This window comes from Cynocephalus volans, chromosome 15 (genome assembly GCF_027409185.1).
Source record: "Cynocephalus volans isolate mCynVol1 chromosome 15, mCynVol1.pri, whole genome shotgun sequence".
NCBI lineage: Eukaryota > Metazoa > Chordata > Mammalia > Dermoptera > Cynocephalidae > Cynocephalus > Cynocephalus volans.
This window is the reverse complement of record NC_084474.1, coordinates 1737669-1753885: the sequence shown is the minus strand read 5'-3', so window position 1 is coordinate 1753885 and position 16217 is coordinate 1737669.

Genomic DNA, 16217 nt, shown 5'->3' with positions numbered 1-16217 from the left:
TCATGAAAAATTGTTAATCGGCATAACGAAAAAGATTAACAATGCAGAAGATAGAATATTAATGCTGTCAGGCATGATTTGGAAGCTGGGGGGTGTGGGGGAAGAAAGAAAGTAAGAAAAACTGTTGTATCCCATTTCCTGGAACATTCATGGAAATTTCAATAAAATAATAAAAAGATTGTTAATGTGCATAAAGAAAAAGAGTAAGAATGCAGAAGATAGAATATTAATGGTGTCAAGCATGATTTGAAAGCTGGGGGGGTAGGGGGATTAAAGAAAGAAAGAAAAACTCTTGTATCCCATTTCCTTGAACATTCATGGAAATTTCATAAAATAATAAAAAATTGTTAATCTGCATAAAGAAAAAGTGTAAGAATGCAGATGATTGAATATTAATGTTGTGAAACATGATTTGGAAGCTGGGGGGTGGTAGGGTATAAAAGAAAGAAAGAAAAACTGTTTTATCCCATTTCCTTGTACATTCACGGAAATTTCAATAAAATAATAAAAGATTGTTAATCTGCATAAAGAAAAAGAGTAAGAATGCAGAAGATAGAATATTAATGTTGTCAAACATGATTTGGAAGGTGGGGGGGATGAAAGAATGAAAGAAAAACTGTTTTATCCCATTTCCATGAATATTCATGGAAATTTCAATAAAATAATAAAAAGACTGTTAATCTGCATAAAGAAAAAGTGAAAGACTCAGAAGATAGAATATTAAGGTTGTCAACCATGATTTGGAAGCTGGGGGCGTTGGGGATGAAAGAAAGAAAGAAAAACTGTTGTATCCCATTTCCTTGAACAGTCATGGAAATTTCAATAAAATACTAATAAGATTGTTAATCTGCATAAAGAAAAGGTGTAAGAATGCGGGAGATAGAATATTAATGTTGTCAACCATGATTTGGATGCTAGGGGGTGGGGGATAAAAGAAAGAAAGAAAAACTTTTGTATCCCATTTCCTTGAACATTCATGGAAATTTCAATAAAATAATAAAAAGATTGTTAATCTCCATAAAGAAAGAGTAAGAATGCAGAAGATAGAATATTAATTTTGTCAACCATGATTTGGAAGCTGGGGGGGGTGGGGTATAAAAGAAAGAAAGAAAAACTGTTTTATCCCATTTCCTTGAACATTCATGGAAATTTCAATAAAATAATAAAAAGATTGTGAATCTCCATAAACAAAAAGAGTAAGAATGCAGAAGATAGAATATTAATGGTGTCAAGCATGATTGGAAAGCTGGTGGGGTTGGAGGATTAAAGAAAGAAAGAAAAAATGTTGTATCCCATTTCCTTGAACATTCATGGAATTTTCAATAAAATAATAAAAAGATTGTTAATCTGCATAAAGAAAAAGAGTAAGAATGCAGAAGATAGAATATTAATGTTGTCAACCATGATTTGGTAGTTGGGGGGCGTGGGGGAAGAAAGAAAGTAAGAAAAACTGTTGTATCCCATTTCCTGGAACATTCATGGAAATTTCATTATAATCATGAAAATATTGTTAATCGGCATAACGAAAAAGATTAAGAATGCAGAAGATAGAATATTAATGCTGTCAAGCATGATTTGGAAGCTGGGGGGTGTGGGGGAAGAAAGAATGTAAGAAAAACTGTTGTATCCCATTTCCTTGAACATTAATGGAAATTTCATAAAATAAAAAAAGATTGTTAATCTGCATAAAGAAAACGTGTAAGAATGCAGAAGATTGAATATTAATGTTGTGAAACATGATTTGGAAGCTGGGGGGTGGTAGGGGATAAAAGAAAGAAAGAAAAACTGTTTTATCCCATTTCCTTGAACATTCACGGAAATTTCAATTAAATAATAAAAGATTGTTAATCTGCATAAAGAAAAAGAGTAAGAATGCAGAGGATAGAATATTAATGTTGTCAAACATGATTTGGAAGCTGGGGGGGGATGAAAGAATGAAAGAAAAACTGTTGTATCCCATTTCCATGAATATTCATGGCAATTTCAATAAAATGATAAAAAGACTGTTAATCTGCATAAAGAAAAAGTGAAAGACTCAGAAGATAGAATATTAATGTTGTCAATCATGATTTGGAAGCTGGGGGCGTTGGGGATGAAAGAAAGAAAGAAAAACTGTTGTATCCCATTTCCTTGAACATTCATGAAAATTTCAATAAAATACTAAAAAGATTGTGAATCTCCATAAAGAAAAATGGTAAGAATGCAGAAGATTGAATATTAATGTTGTCAACAATGATTTGGAAGCTGGAGGGTGGTGGGGGATAAAAGAAAGAAAGAAAAACTGTTGTACCCCATTTCCTTGTACATTCACGGAAATTTCAATAAAATAATAAAAGATTGTTAATCTGCATAAAGAAAAAGAGAAAGAATGCAGAAGATAGAATATTAATGTTGTCAAACATGATTTGGAAGCAGGGGGGGCGTGGGGGATAAAAGAATGAAAGAAAAACTGTTGTATCCCATTTCCTTGAACAGTCATGGAAATTTCAATAAAATACTAAAAAGATTGTTAATCTGCATAAAGAAAAGGTGTAAGAATGCGGGAGATAGAATATTAATGTTGTCAACCATGATTTGGAAGCTGGAGGGGGTGGGGGAATAAAGAAAGTAAGAAAAACTGTTGTATCCCATTTCCTTGAACATTCATGGAAATTTCAACAAAATAATAAAAAGATTGTTAATCTGCATAAAGAAAACGAGTAAGAATGCAGAAGATAGAATATTAATGGTGTCAAGCATGATTTGAAAGCTGGGGTGGTGGGGGATTAAAGAAAGAAAGAAAAACTGCTGTATCCCATTTCCTTGAACATTCATGGGAATTTCAATAAAATAATAAAAAGATTGTTAATCTGAATAAAGAAAAAGAGTAAGAATGCAGAAGATAGAATATTAATGTTGTCAACAATGATTTGGAAGCTAGGGGCGTGGGGGATAAAAGAAAGAAAGAAAAACTTTTGTATCCCATTTCCTTTAACATTCATGGAAATTTAAATAAAATCATGAAAAGATTGTTAATCTGCATAACGAAAAAGAGTAAGAATGCAGAAGATCGAATATTAATGTTGTCAACCATGATTTGGAAGCTGGAGGGGGTGGGGGAATAAAGAAAGTAAGAAAAACTGTTGTATCCCATTTCCTTGAACATTCATGGAAATTTCAACAAAATAATAAAAAGATTGTTAATCTGCATAAAGAAAACGAGTAAGAATGCAGAAGATAGAATATTAATGTTGTCAAATATGATTTGGAAGCTGGGGGGGGTGGGGGATAAAAGAAAGAGAGAAAAACTGTTGTATCCCATTTCCTTGAACATTCGTGGAAATTTCAATATAATAGTAAAAAGATAGTTAATCTGCAGAAAGAAAAAGAGTAAGAATGCAGAAGATAGAATATTAATGTTGTCAACCATGATTTGGAAGCTAGGGGGGGTGGGGGATAAAAGAAAGAAAGAAAAACTGTTGTATCCCATTTCCTTGAACATTCATGGACATTTTAATAAAATAATAACAAGATTGTTAATCTGCATAGAGAAAATGTGTAAGAAAGCAGACGATAGAATATTAATGTTGTCAACCATGATTAGGAAGCTGGGGGGGTGAGGGAATAAAGAAAGTAAGAAAAACTGTTGTAACCCATTTCCTTGAACATTCATGGAAATTTCAACAAAATAATAAAAAGATTGTTAATCTGCAGAAAGAAAAAGAGTAAGAATGCAGAAGATAGAACATTAATGTAGTCAACCATGATTTGTAAGCTGGGGCGCGTGGGGGATAAAAGAAAGAAAGAAAAACTGCTGTATCCCATTTCCTTGAACATTCATGGAAATTTAAATAAAATAATAAAACGATTCTGAATCTGCATAAAGAAAAAGAGTAAGAATGCAGAAGATAGAATATTAATGTTGTCAAGCATGATGTGGAAGATGGGGGTGTCGGGGGATGAAAGAAAGAAAGAAAAAATGTTGTATCCCATTTCCTTGAACATTCATGGAAATTTCAATAAAATAATAAAAAGATTGTTAATCTGCATAAAGAAAAAGAATAATAATGCAGAAGATAGAATATTAATGTTGTCAACCATGATTTGGAAGCTGGGGGGGGTGGGGGATAAAAGAAAGAAGGAAAAACTGTTTTATCCCATTTCCCTTAACATTCATGGAAATTTAAATAAAATCATGAAAAGATTGTTAATCTGCATAACGGAAAAGAGTAAGAAAGCAGAAGATAGCATATTAATGTTTTCAACCATGATTAGGATGCTGGGGGTGTGGGGGAATAAAGAAAGTAAGAAAAACTGTTGTAACACATTTCCTTGAACATTCATGGAAATTTCAACAAAATAATTAAAAGATTGCTAATCTGCATAAAGAAAAAGAGTAAGAATGCAGAAGATCGAATATTAATGTAGTCAACCATGATTTGTAAGCTGGGGGTCGTGGGGGATAGAAGAAAGAAAGAAAAACTGTTGTATCCCATTTCCTTGAACATTCATGGAAATTTAAATAAAATAATAAAACGATTGTGAATCTGCATAAAGAAAAAGAGTAAGAATGCAGAAGATAGAATATTAATGGTGTCAAGCATGATTTGAAAGCTGGGGTAGTGGGGGATTAAAGAAAGAAAGAAGAACTGCTGTATCCCATTTCCATGAACATTCCTGGCAATTTCAATAAAATAATTAAAAGATTGTTAATCTGAATAAAGAAAAAGAGTAAGAATGCAGAAGATAGAATATTAATGTTGTCAACCATGATTTGGAAGCTAGGGGTTGGGGGATAAAAGAAAGAAAGAAAAACTTTTGTATCCCATTTCCTTTAACATTCATGGAAATTTAAATAAAATCATGAAAAGATTGTTAATCTGCATAACGAAAAAGAGTAAGAATGCAGAAGATAGAATATTAATGTTGTCAACCATGATTTGGAAGCTGGGGGGGGTGGGGGAATAAAGAAAGTAAGAAAAACTGTTGTATCCCATTTCCTGGAACTTTCATGGAAATTTCAACAAAATAATAAAAAGATTGTTAATCTGCATAAAGAAAAAGAGTAAGAATGCAGAAGATACAATATTAATGTTGTCAAGCATGATTTGGAAGATGGGGGTGTCGGGGGATGAAAGAAAGAAAGAAAAAGTGTTGTATCCCATTTCCTTGAACATTCATGGTAATATCAATAAAATAATAAAAAGATTGTGAATCTGCATAAAGAAAAAGAGTAAGAATGAAGAAGATAGAATATTAATGTTGTCAACCATGATTTGGAAGCTGGGTGGGGTGGGGGATAAAAGAAAGAAAGAAAAACTGTTGTATCCCATTTCCTAGAACATTCATGGAAATTTCAATAAAATAATAAAAAGATTGTTAATCTGCATAAAGAAAAAGAGTAAGAATGCAGAAGATAGAACATTAATGTAGTCAACCATGATTTGTAAGCTGGGGGGCGTGGGGGATTAAAGAAAGAAAGAAAAACTGTTGTATCCCATTTCCTTGAACATTCATGGAAATTTAAATAAAATAATAAAACGATTGTGAATCTGCATAAAGAAAAAGAGTAAGAATGCAGAAGATAGAATATTAATGTTGTCAACCATGATTTGGAACCTGGGGGGGTTGGGGGAAGAAAGAAAGTAAGAAATACAGTTGTATCCCATTTCCTTGAACTTTCATGGAAATTTAAACAAAATAATAAAAAGATTGTTAATCTGCATAAAGAAAAAGAGAAAGAATGCAGAAGATAGAATATTAATGTTGTCAAACATGATTTGGAAGCAGGGGGGGCGTGGGGGATAAAAGAATGAAAGAAAAACTGTTGTATCCCATTTCCTTGAACAGTCATGGAAATTTCAATAAAATACTAAAAAGATTGTTAATCTGCATAAAGAAAAGGTGTAAGAATGCGGGAGATAGAATATTAATGTTGTCAACCATGATTTGGAAGCTGGAGGGGGTGGGGGAATAAAGAAAGTAAGAAAAACTGTTGTATCCCATTTCCTTGAACATTCATGGAAATTTCAACAAAATAATAAAAAGATTGTTAATCTGCATAAAGAAAACGAGTAAGAATGCAGAAGATAGAATATTAATGGTGTCAAGCATGATTTGAAAGCTGGGGTGGTGGGGGATTAAAGAAAGAAAGAAAAACTGCTGTATCCCATTTCCTTGAACATTCATGGGAATTTCAATAAAATAATAAAAAGATTGTTAATCTGAATAAAGAAAAAGAGTAAGAATGCAGAAGATAGAATATTAATGTTGTCAACAATGATTTGGAAGCTAGGGGCGTGGGGGATAAAAGAAAGAAAGAAAAACTTTTGTATCCCATTTCCTTTAACATTCATGGAAATTTAAATAAAATCATGAAAAGATTGTTAATCTGCATAACGAAAAAGAGTAAGAATGCAGAAGATCGAATATTAATGTTGTCAACCATGATTTGGAAGCTGGAGGGGGTGGGGGAATAAAGAAAGTAAGAAAAACTGTTGTATCCCATTTCCTTGAACATTCATGGAAATTTCAACAAAATAATAAAAAGATTGTTAATCTGCATAAAGAAAACGAGTAAGAATGCAGAAGATAGAATATTAATGTTGTCAAATATGATTTGGAAGCTGGGGGGGGTGGGGGATAAAAGAAAGAGAGAAAAACTGTTGTATCCCATTTCCTTGAACATTCGTGGAAATTTCAATATAATAGTAAAAAGATAGTTAATCTGCAGAAAGAAAAAGAGTAAGAATGCAGAAGATAGAATATTAATGTTGTCAACCATGATTTGGAAGCTAGGGGGGGTGGGGGATAAAAGAAAGAAAGAAAAACTGTTGTATCCCATTTCCTTGAACATTCATGGACATTTTAATAAAATAATAACAAGATTGTTAATCTGCATAGAGAAAATGTGTAAGAAAGCAGACGATAGAATATTAATGTTGTCAACCATGATTAGGAAGCTGGGGGGGTGAGGGAATAAAGAAAGTAAGAAAAACTGTTGTAACCCATTTCCTTGAACATTCATGGAAATTTCAACAAAATAATAAAAAGATTGTTAATCTGCAGAAAGAAAAAGAGTAAGAATGCAGAAGATAGAACATTAATGTAGTCAACCATGATTTGTAAGCTGGGGCGCGTGGGGGATAAAAGAAAGAAAGAAAAACTGCTGTATCCCATTTCCTTGAACATTCATGGAAATTTAAATAAAATAATAAAACGATTCTGAATCTGCATAAAGAAAAAGAGTAAGAATGCAGAAGATAGAATATTAATGTTGTCAAGCATGATGTGGAAGATGGGGGTGTCGGGGGATGAAAGAAAGAAAGAAAAAATGTTGTATCCCATTTCCTTGAACATTCATGGAAATTTCAATAAAATAATAAAAAGATTGTTAATCTGCATAAAGAAAAAGAATAATAATGCAGAAGATAGAATATTAATGTTGTCAACCATGATTTGGAAGCTGGGGGGGGTGGGGGATAAAAGAAAGAAGGAAAAACTGTTTTATCCCATTTCCCTTAACATTCATGGAAATTTAAATAAAATCATGAAAAGATTGTTAATCTGCATAACGGAAAAGAGTAAGAAAGCAGAAGATAGCATATTAATGTTTTCAACCATGATTAGGATGCTGGGGGTGTGGGGGAATAAAGAAAGTAAGAAAAACTGTTGTAACACATTTCCTTGAACATTCATGGAAATTTCAACAAAATAATTAAAAGATTGCTAATCTGCATAAAGAAAAAGAGTAAGAATGCAGAAGATCGAATATTAATGTAGTCAACCATGATTTGTAAGCTGGGGGTCGTGGGGGATAGAAGAAAGAAAGAAAAACTGTTGTATCCCATTTCCTTGAACATTCATGGAAATTTAAATAAAATAATAAAACGATTGTGAATCTGCATAAAGAAAAAGAGTAAGAATGCAGAAGATAGAATATTAATGGTGTCAAGCATGATTTGAAAGCTGGGGTAGTGGGGGATTAAAGAAAGAAAGAAGAACTGCTGTATCCCATTTCCATGAACATTCCTGGCAATTTCAATAAAATAATTAAAAGATTGTTAATCTGAATAAAGAAAAAGAGTAAGAATGCAGAAGATAGAATATTAATGTTGTCAACCATGATTTGGAAGCTAGGGGTTGGGGGATAAAAGAAAGAAAGAAAAACTTTTGTATCCCATTTCCTTTAACATTCATGGAAATTTAAATAAAATCATGAAAAGATTGTTAATCTGCATAACGAAAAAGAGTAAGAATGCAGAAGATAGAATATTAATGTTGTCAACCATGATTTGGAAGCTGGGGGGGGTGGGGGAATAAAGAAAGTAAGAAAAACTGTTGTATCCCATTTCCTGGAACTTTCATGGAAATTTCAACAAAATAATAAAAAGATTGTTAATCTGCATAAAGAAAAAGAGTAAGAATGCAGAAGATACAATATTAATGTTGTCAAGCATGATTTGGAAGATGGGGGTGTCGGGGGATGAAAGAAAGAAAGAAAAAGTGTTGTATCCCATTTCCTTGAACATTCATGGTAATATCAATAAAATAATAAAAAGATTGTGAATCTGCATAAAGAAAAAGAGTAAGAATGAAGAAGATAGAATATTAATGTTGTCAACCATGATTTGGAAGCTGGGTGGGGTGGGGGATAAAAGAAAGAAAGAAAAACTGTTGTATCCCATTTCCTTGAACATTCATGGAAATTTCAATAAAATAATAAAAAGATTGTTAATCTGCATAAAGAAAAAGAGTAAGAATGCAGAAGATAGAACATTAATGTAGTCAACCATGATTTGTAAGCTGGGGGGCGTGGGGGATTAAAGAAAGAAAGAAAAACTGTTGTATCCCATTTCCTTGAACATTCATGGAAATTTAAATAAAATAATAAAACGATTGTGAATCTGCATAAAGAAAAAGAGTAAGAATGCAGAAGATAGAATATTAATGTTGTCAACCATGATTTGGAACCTGGGGGGGTTGGGGGAAGAAAGAAAGTAAGAAATACAGTTGTATCCCATTTCCTTGAACTTTCATGGAAATTTAAACAAAATAATAAAAAGATTGTTAATCTGCATAAATAAAAAGAGTAAGAATGCAGAAGATACAATATTAATGTTGTCAACCATGATTTGGAAGATGGGGGTGTCGGGGGATGAAAGAAAGAAAGAAAAAGTGTTGTATCCCATTTCCTAGAACATTCATGGTAATATCAATAAAATAATAAAAAGATTGTGAATCTGCATAAAGAAAAAGAGTAAGAATGCAGAAGATAGAATATTAATGTTGTCAACCATGATTTTGAAGCTGGGGCGGGGGTGGGGGATAAAAGAAAGAAAGAAAAACTGTTGTATCCCATTTCCTGGAACATTCATGGAAATTTCAATAAAATCATAAAAAGATTGTTAATCTGCATAACAAAAAAGCGTAAGAATGCAGAAGATAGAATATTAATGTTGTCAACCATGATTTGGAAGCTGGGGAGGGGGTGGGGGATAAAAGAAAGAAAGAAAAACTGTTGTATCCCATTTCCTGGAACATTCATGGAAATTTCAATAAAATCATAAAAAGATTGTTAATCTGCAAAACGAAAAAGAGTAAGAATGCAGAAGATAGAATATTAATGTTGTCAACCATGATTTGGTAGCTGGTGGGGGTTGGGGATAAAAGAAAGAAAGAAAAAGTGTTGTATCCCATTTCCTTGAACATTCATGGAAATTTCAATAAAATAATAAAAGGATTGTTAATCTGCATAGAGAAAAAGTGTAAGAATGCAGAAGACAGAATATTAATATCAACCATGATTTGGAAGGTGGGGGCGGTGGGGAATAAAAGAAATAGAAGAAAAACTGTCGTATCCCATTTCCTGGAACATTCATGGAAATTTCAATAAAATAATAAAAAGATTGTTAATCTACATAAAGGAAATGAGTAAGAATGCAGAAGATAGAATATTAATGTTGTCAAACATGATTTGGAAGCTGGGGGGGGATGAAAGAATGAAAGAAAAACTGTTGTATCCCATTTCCATGAATATTCATGGAAATTTCAATAAAATAATAAAAAGACTGTTAATCTGCATAAAGAAAAAGAGTAAGAATGCAGAAGATAGAATATTAATGTTGTCAAACATGATTTGGAAGCTGGGGGGGGATAAAAGAATGAAAGAAAAATTGTTGTATCCCATTTCCTTGAACAGTCATGGAAATTTCAATAAAATACTAAAAAGATTGTTAATCTGCATAAAGAAAAGGTGTAAGAATGCAGGAGATAGAATATTAATGTGGTCAAGCATGATTTGGAAGATGGGGGTGTCGGGGGATGTAAGAAAGAAAGAAAAAGTGTTGTATCCCATTTCCTTGAATATTCATGGAAATTTAAATAAAATCAGGAAAAGATTGTTAATCTGCATAACGAAAAAGTGTAAGAATGCAGAAGATAGAATATTAATGTTGTCAACCATGATTAGGAAGCTGGGGGGGGTGGGGGAATAAAGAAAGTAAGAAAAAATGTTGTAACCCATTTACTTGAACATTCATGGAAATTTCAACAAAATAATAAAAAGATTGTTAGTCTGCATAAAGAAAAAGAGTAAGAATGCAGAAGATTGAATATTAATGTTGTGAAACATGATTTGGAAGCTGGGGGGTGGAAGGGGATAAAAGAAAGAAAGAAAAACTGTTTTATCCCATTTCCTTGTACATTCACGGAAATTTCAATAAAATAATAAAAGATTGTTAATCTGCATAAAGAAAAAGAGTAAGAATGCAGAAGATAGAATATTAATGTTGTCAAACATGATTTGGAAGCTGGGGGGGTATGAAAGAATGAAAGAAAAACTGTTGTCTCCCATTTCCATGAATATTCATGGAAATTTCAATAAAATGATAAAAAGACTGTTAATCTGCATAAAGAAAAAGTGAATGACTCAGAAGATAGAATATTAATGTTGTCAACAATGATTTGGAAGCTGGGGTGGGTGGGGGATGAAAGAAAGAAAGAAAAACTGTTGTAACCCATTTCCTTGTACATTCACGGAAATTTCAATAAAATAATAAAAGATTGTTAATCTTCATAAAGAAAAAGAGAAAGAATGCAGAAGATAGAATATTAATGTTGTCAAACATGATTTGGAAGATGGGGGGGCGTGGGGGATAAAAGAATGAAAGAAAAACTGTTGTATCCCATTTCCTTGAACAGTCATGGAAATTTCAATAAAATACTAAAAAGATTGTTAATCTGCATAAAGAAAAGGTGTAAGAATGCGGGAGATAGAATATTAATGTTGTCAACCATGATTTGGAAGCTGGGGGGTGTGGGGGATGAAAGAAAGAAAGAAACTGTTGTATCCCATTTCCTTGAACATTCATGGAAATTTCAATAAAATAATAAAAAGATTGTTAATCTCCATAAAGAAAAAGAGTAAGAATGCAGAAGATAGAATATTAATGGTGTCAAGCATGATTTGAAAGCTGGGGTGGTCGGGGATTAAAGAAAGAAAGAAAAACTGCTGTATCCCATTTCCTTGAACAGTCTTGGGAATTTCAATAAAATAATAAAAAGATTGTGAAACAGCATAACGAAAAAGAGTAAGAATGCAGAAGATAGAATATTAATGTTGTCATCCATGATTTGGAAGCTGGGGGGTATGGGGGATAAAAGAAAGAAAGAAAAAGTGTTGTATCCCATTTCCTTGAACATTCATGGTAATATCAATAAAATAATAAAAAGATTGTTAATATGCATAACGAAAGAGTACGAATGCAGAAGATAGAATATTAATGTTGTCAACCATGATTTGGAAGCTGGGGGGGGGATAAAAGAAAGAAGGAAAACCTGTTATATCCCATTTCCTTGAACATTCATGGAAATTTCAATAAAATAATAAAATGATTGTTAATCAGCATAAAGAAAAAGAGTAAGAATGCAGAAGATAGAATATTAATGTTGTCAAGCATGATTTGGAACCTGGGGGGGGTGGGGGATAAAAGAAAGAAAGAAAAACTGTTTTATCCCATTTCCTTGAACATTCACGGAAATTTCAATAAAATAATAAAAGATTGTTAATCTGCATAAAGAAAAAGAGTAAGAATGCAGAAGATAGAATATTAATGTTGTCAAAAATGATTTGGAAGCTGGGGGGGGGATGAAAGAATGAAAGAAAAACTGTTGTATCCCATTTCCATAAATATTCATGGAAATTTCAATAAAATGATAAAAAGACTGTTAATCTGTATAAAGAAAAAGTGAAAGACTCAGAAGATAGAATATTAATGTTGTCAAACATGATTTGGAAGCTGGGGGCGTTGGTGATGAAAGATAGAAAGAAAAACTGTTGTATCCCATTTCCTGGAACATTCATGGAAATTTCAATAAAATAATAAAAAGATTGTTAATGTGCATAAAGAAAAAGAGTAAGAATGCAGAAGATAGAATATTAATGGTGTCAAGCATGATTTGAAAGCTGGGGGGTAGGGGGATTAAAGAAAGAAAGAAAAACTGTTGTATCCCATTTCCATGAACATTCATGGAAATTTCATAAAATAATTAAAAGATTGTTAATCTGCATGAAGAAAAAGTGTAAGAATGCAGAAGATTGAATATTAATGTTGTGAAACATGATTTGGAAGCTGGGGGGTGGTAGGGGATAAAAGAAAGAAAGAAAAACTGTTTTATCCCATTTCCCTTAAAATTCATGGAAATTTAAATAAAATCATGAAAAGATTGTTAATCTGCATAACGAAAAAGAGTAAGAATGCAGAAGATATAATATTAATGTTGTCAAGCATGATTTGGAAGATGGGGGTGTCGGGGGATGAAAGAAAGAAAGAAAAACTGTTGTATCCCATTTCCTTGTACATTCACGGAAATTTCAATAAAATAATAAAAGATTGTTAATCTGCATAAAGAAAAAGAGTAAGAATGCAGAAGATATAATATTAATGTTGTCAAGCATGATTTGGAAGATGGGGGTGTCGGGGGATGAAAGAAAGAAAGAAAAACTGTTGTATCCCATTTCCTTGAACATTCATGGAAATTACAACAAAATAATAAAAAGATTGTTAATCTGCATAAAGAAAAAGAATAAGAATGCAGAAGATAGAATATTAATGTTGTCAACCATGATTTGGAAGCTAGGGGGCGTGGAGGATAAAAGAAAGAAAGAAAAACTGTTTTATCCCATTTCCCTTAACATTCATGGAAATTTAAATAAAATCATGAAAAGATTGTTAATCTGCATAACGAAAAAGAGTAAGAATGCAGAAGATAGAATATTAATGTTGTCAACCATGATTTGGAAGCTGGGGGGGGTGGGGGAATAAAGAAAGTAAGAAAAACTGTTGTATCCCATTTCCTGGAACTTTCATGGAAATTTCAACAAAATAATAAAAAGATTGTTAATCTGCATAAAGAAAAAGAGTAAGAATGCAGAAGATACAATATTAATGTTGTCAAGCATGATTTGGAAGATGGGGGTGTCGGGGGATGAAAGCAAGAAAGAAAAAGTGTTGTATCCCATTTCCTTGAACATTCATGGTAATATCAATAAAATAATAAAAAGATTGTGAATCTGCATAAAGAAAAAGAGTAAGAATGAAGAAGATAGAATATTAATGTTGTCAACCATGATTTGGAAGCTGGGTGGGGTGGGGGATAAAAGAAAGAAAGAAAAACTGTTGTATCCCATTTCCTTGAACATTCATGGAAATTTCAATAAAATAATAAAAAGATTGTTAATCTGCATAAAGAAAAAGAGTAAGAATGCAGAAGATAGAACATTAATGTAGTCAACCATGATTTGTAAGCTGGGGGGCGTGGGGGATTAAAGAAAGAAAGAAAAACTGTTGTATCCCATTTCCTTGAACATTCATGGAAATTTAAATAAAATAATAAAACGATTGTGAATCTGCATAAAGAAAAAGAGTAAGAATGCAGAAGATAGAATATTAATGTTGTCAACCATGATTTGGAACCTGGGGGGGTTGGGGGAAGAAAGAAAGTAAGAAATACAGTTGTATCCCATTTCCTTGAACTTTCATGGAAATTTAAACAAAATAATAAAAAGATTGTTAATCTGCATAAATAAAAAGAGTAAGAATGCAGAAGATACAATATTAATGTTGTCAACCATGATTTGGAAGATGGGGGTGTCGGGGGATGAAAGAAAGAAAGAAAAAGTGTTGTATCCCATTTCCTAGAACATTCATGGTAATATCAATAAAATAATAAAAAGATTGTGAATCTGCATAAAGAAAAAGAGTAAGAATGCAGAAGATAGAATATTAATGTTGTCAACCATGATTTTGAAGCTGGGGCGGGGGTGGGGGATAAAAGAAAGAAAGAAAAACTGTTGTATCCCATTTCCTGGAACATTCATGGAAATTTCAATAAAATCATAAAAAGATTGTTAATCTGCATAACAAAAAAGCGTAAGAATGCAGAAGATAGAATATTAATGTTGTCAACCATGATTTGGAAGCTGGGGAGGGGGTGGGGGATAAAAGAAAGAAAGAAAAACTGTTGTATCCCATTTCCTGGAACATTCATGGAAATTTCAATAAAATCATAAAAAGATTGTTAATCTGCAAAACGAAAAAGAGTAAGAATGCAGAAGATAGAATATTAATGTTGTCAACCATGATTTGGTAGCTGGTGGGGGTTGGGGATAAAAGAAAGAAAGAAAAAGTGTTGTATCCCATTTCCTTGAACATTCATGGAAATTTCAATAAAATAATAAAAGGATTGTTAATCTGCATAGAGAAAAAGTGTAAGAATGCAGAAGACAGAATATTAATATCAACCATGATTTGGAAGGTGGGGGCGGTGGGGAATAAAAGAAATAGAAGAAAAACTGTCGTATCCCATTTCCTGGAACATTCATGGAAATTTCAATAAAATAATAAAAAGATTGTTAATCTACATAAAGGAAATGAGTAAGAATGCAGAAGATAGAATATTAATGTTGTCAAACATGATTTGGAAGCTGGGGGGGGATGAAAGAATGAAAGAAAAACTGTTGTATCCCATTTCCATGAATATTCATGGAAATTTCAATAAAATAATAAAAAGACTGTTAATCTGCATAAAGAAAAAGAGTAAGAATGCAGAAGATAGAATATTAATGTTGTCAAACATGATTTGGAAGCTGGGGGGGGATAAAAGAATGAAAGAAAAATTGTTGTATCCCATTTCCTTGAACAGTCATGGAAATTTCAATAAAATACTAAAAAGATTGTTAATCTGCATAAAGAAAAGGTGTAAGAATGCAGGAGATAGAATATTAATGTGGTCAAGCATGATTTGGAAGATGGGGGTGTCGGGGGATGTAAGAAAGAAAGAAAAAGTGTTGTATCCCATTTCCTTGAATATTCATGGAAATTTAAATAAAATCAGGAAAAGATTGTTAATCTGCATAACGAAAAAGTGTAAGAATGCAGAAGATAGAATATTAATGTTGTCAACCATGATTAGGAAGCTGGGGGGGGTGGGGGAATAAAGAAAGTAAGAAAAAATGTTGTAACCCATTTACTTGAACATTCATGGAAATTTCAACAAAATAATAAAAAGATTGTTAGTCTGCATAAAGAAAAAGAGTAAGAATGCAGAAGATTGAATATTAATGTTGTGAAACATGATTTGGAAGCTGGGGGGTGGAAGGGGATAAAAGAAAGAAAGAAAAACTGTTTTATCCCATTTCCTTGTACATTCACGGAAATTTCAATAAAATAATAAAAGATTGTTAATCTGCATAAAGAAAAAGAGTAAGAATGCAGAAGATAGAATATTAATGTTGTCAAACATGATTTGGAAGCTGGGGGGGTATGAAAGAATGAAAGAAAAACTGTTGTCTCCCATTTCCATGAATATTCATGGAAATTTCAATAAAATGATAAAAAGACTGTTAATCTGCATAAAGAAAAAGTGAATGACTCAGAAGATAGAATATTAATGTTGTCAACAATGATTTGGAAGCTGGGGTGGGTGGGGGATGAAAGAAAGAAAGAAAAACTGTTGTAACCCATTTCCTTGTACATTCACGGAAATTTCAATAAAATAATAAAAGATTGTTAATCTTCATAAAGAAAAAGAGAAAGAATGCAGAAGATAGAATATTAATGTTGTCAAACATGATTTGGAAGATGGGGGGGCGTGGGGGATAAAAGAATGAAAGAAAAACTGTTGTATCCCATTTCCTTGAACAGTCATGGAAATTTCAATAAAATACTAAAAAGATT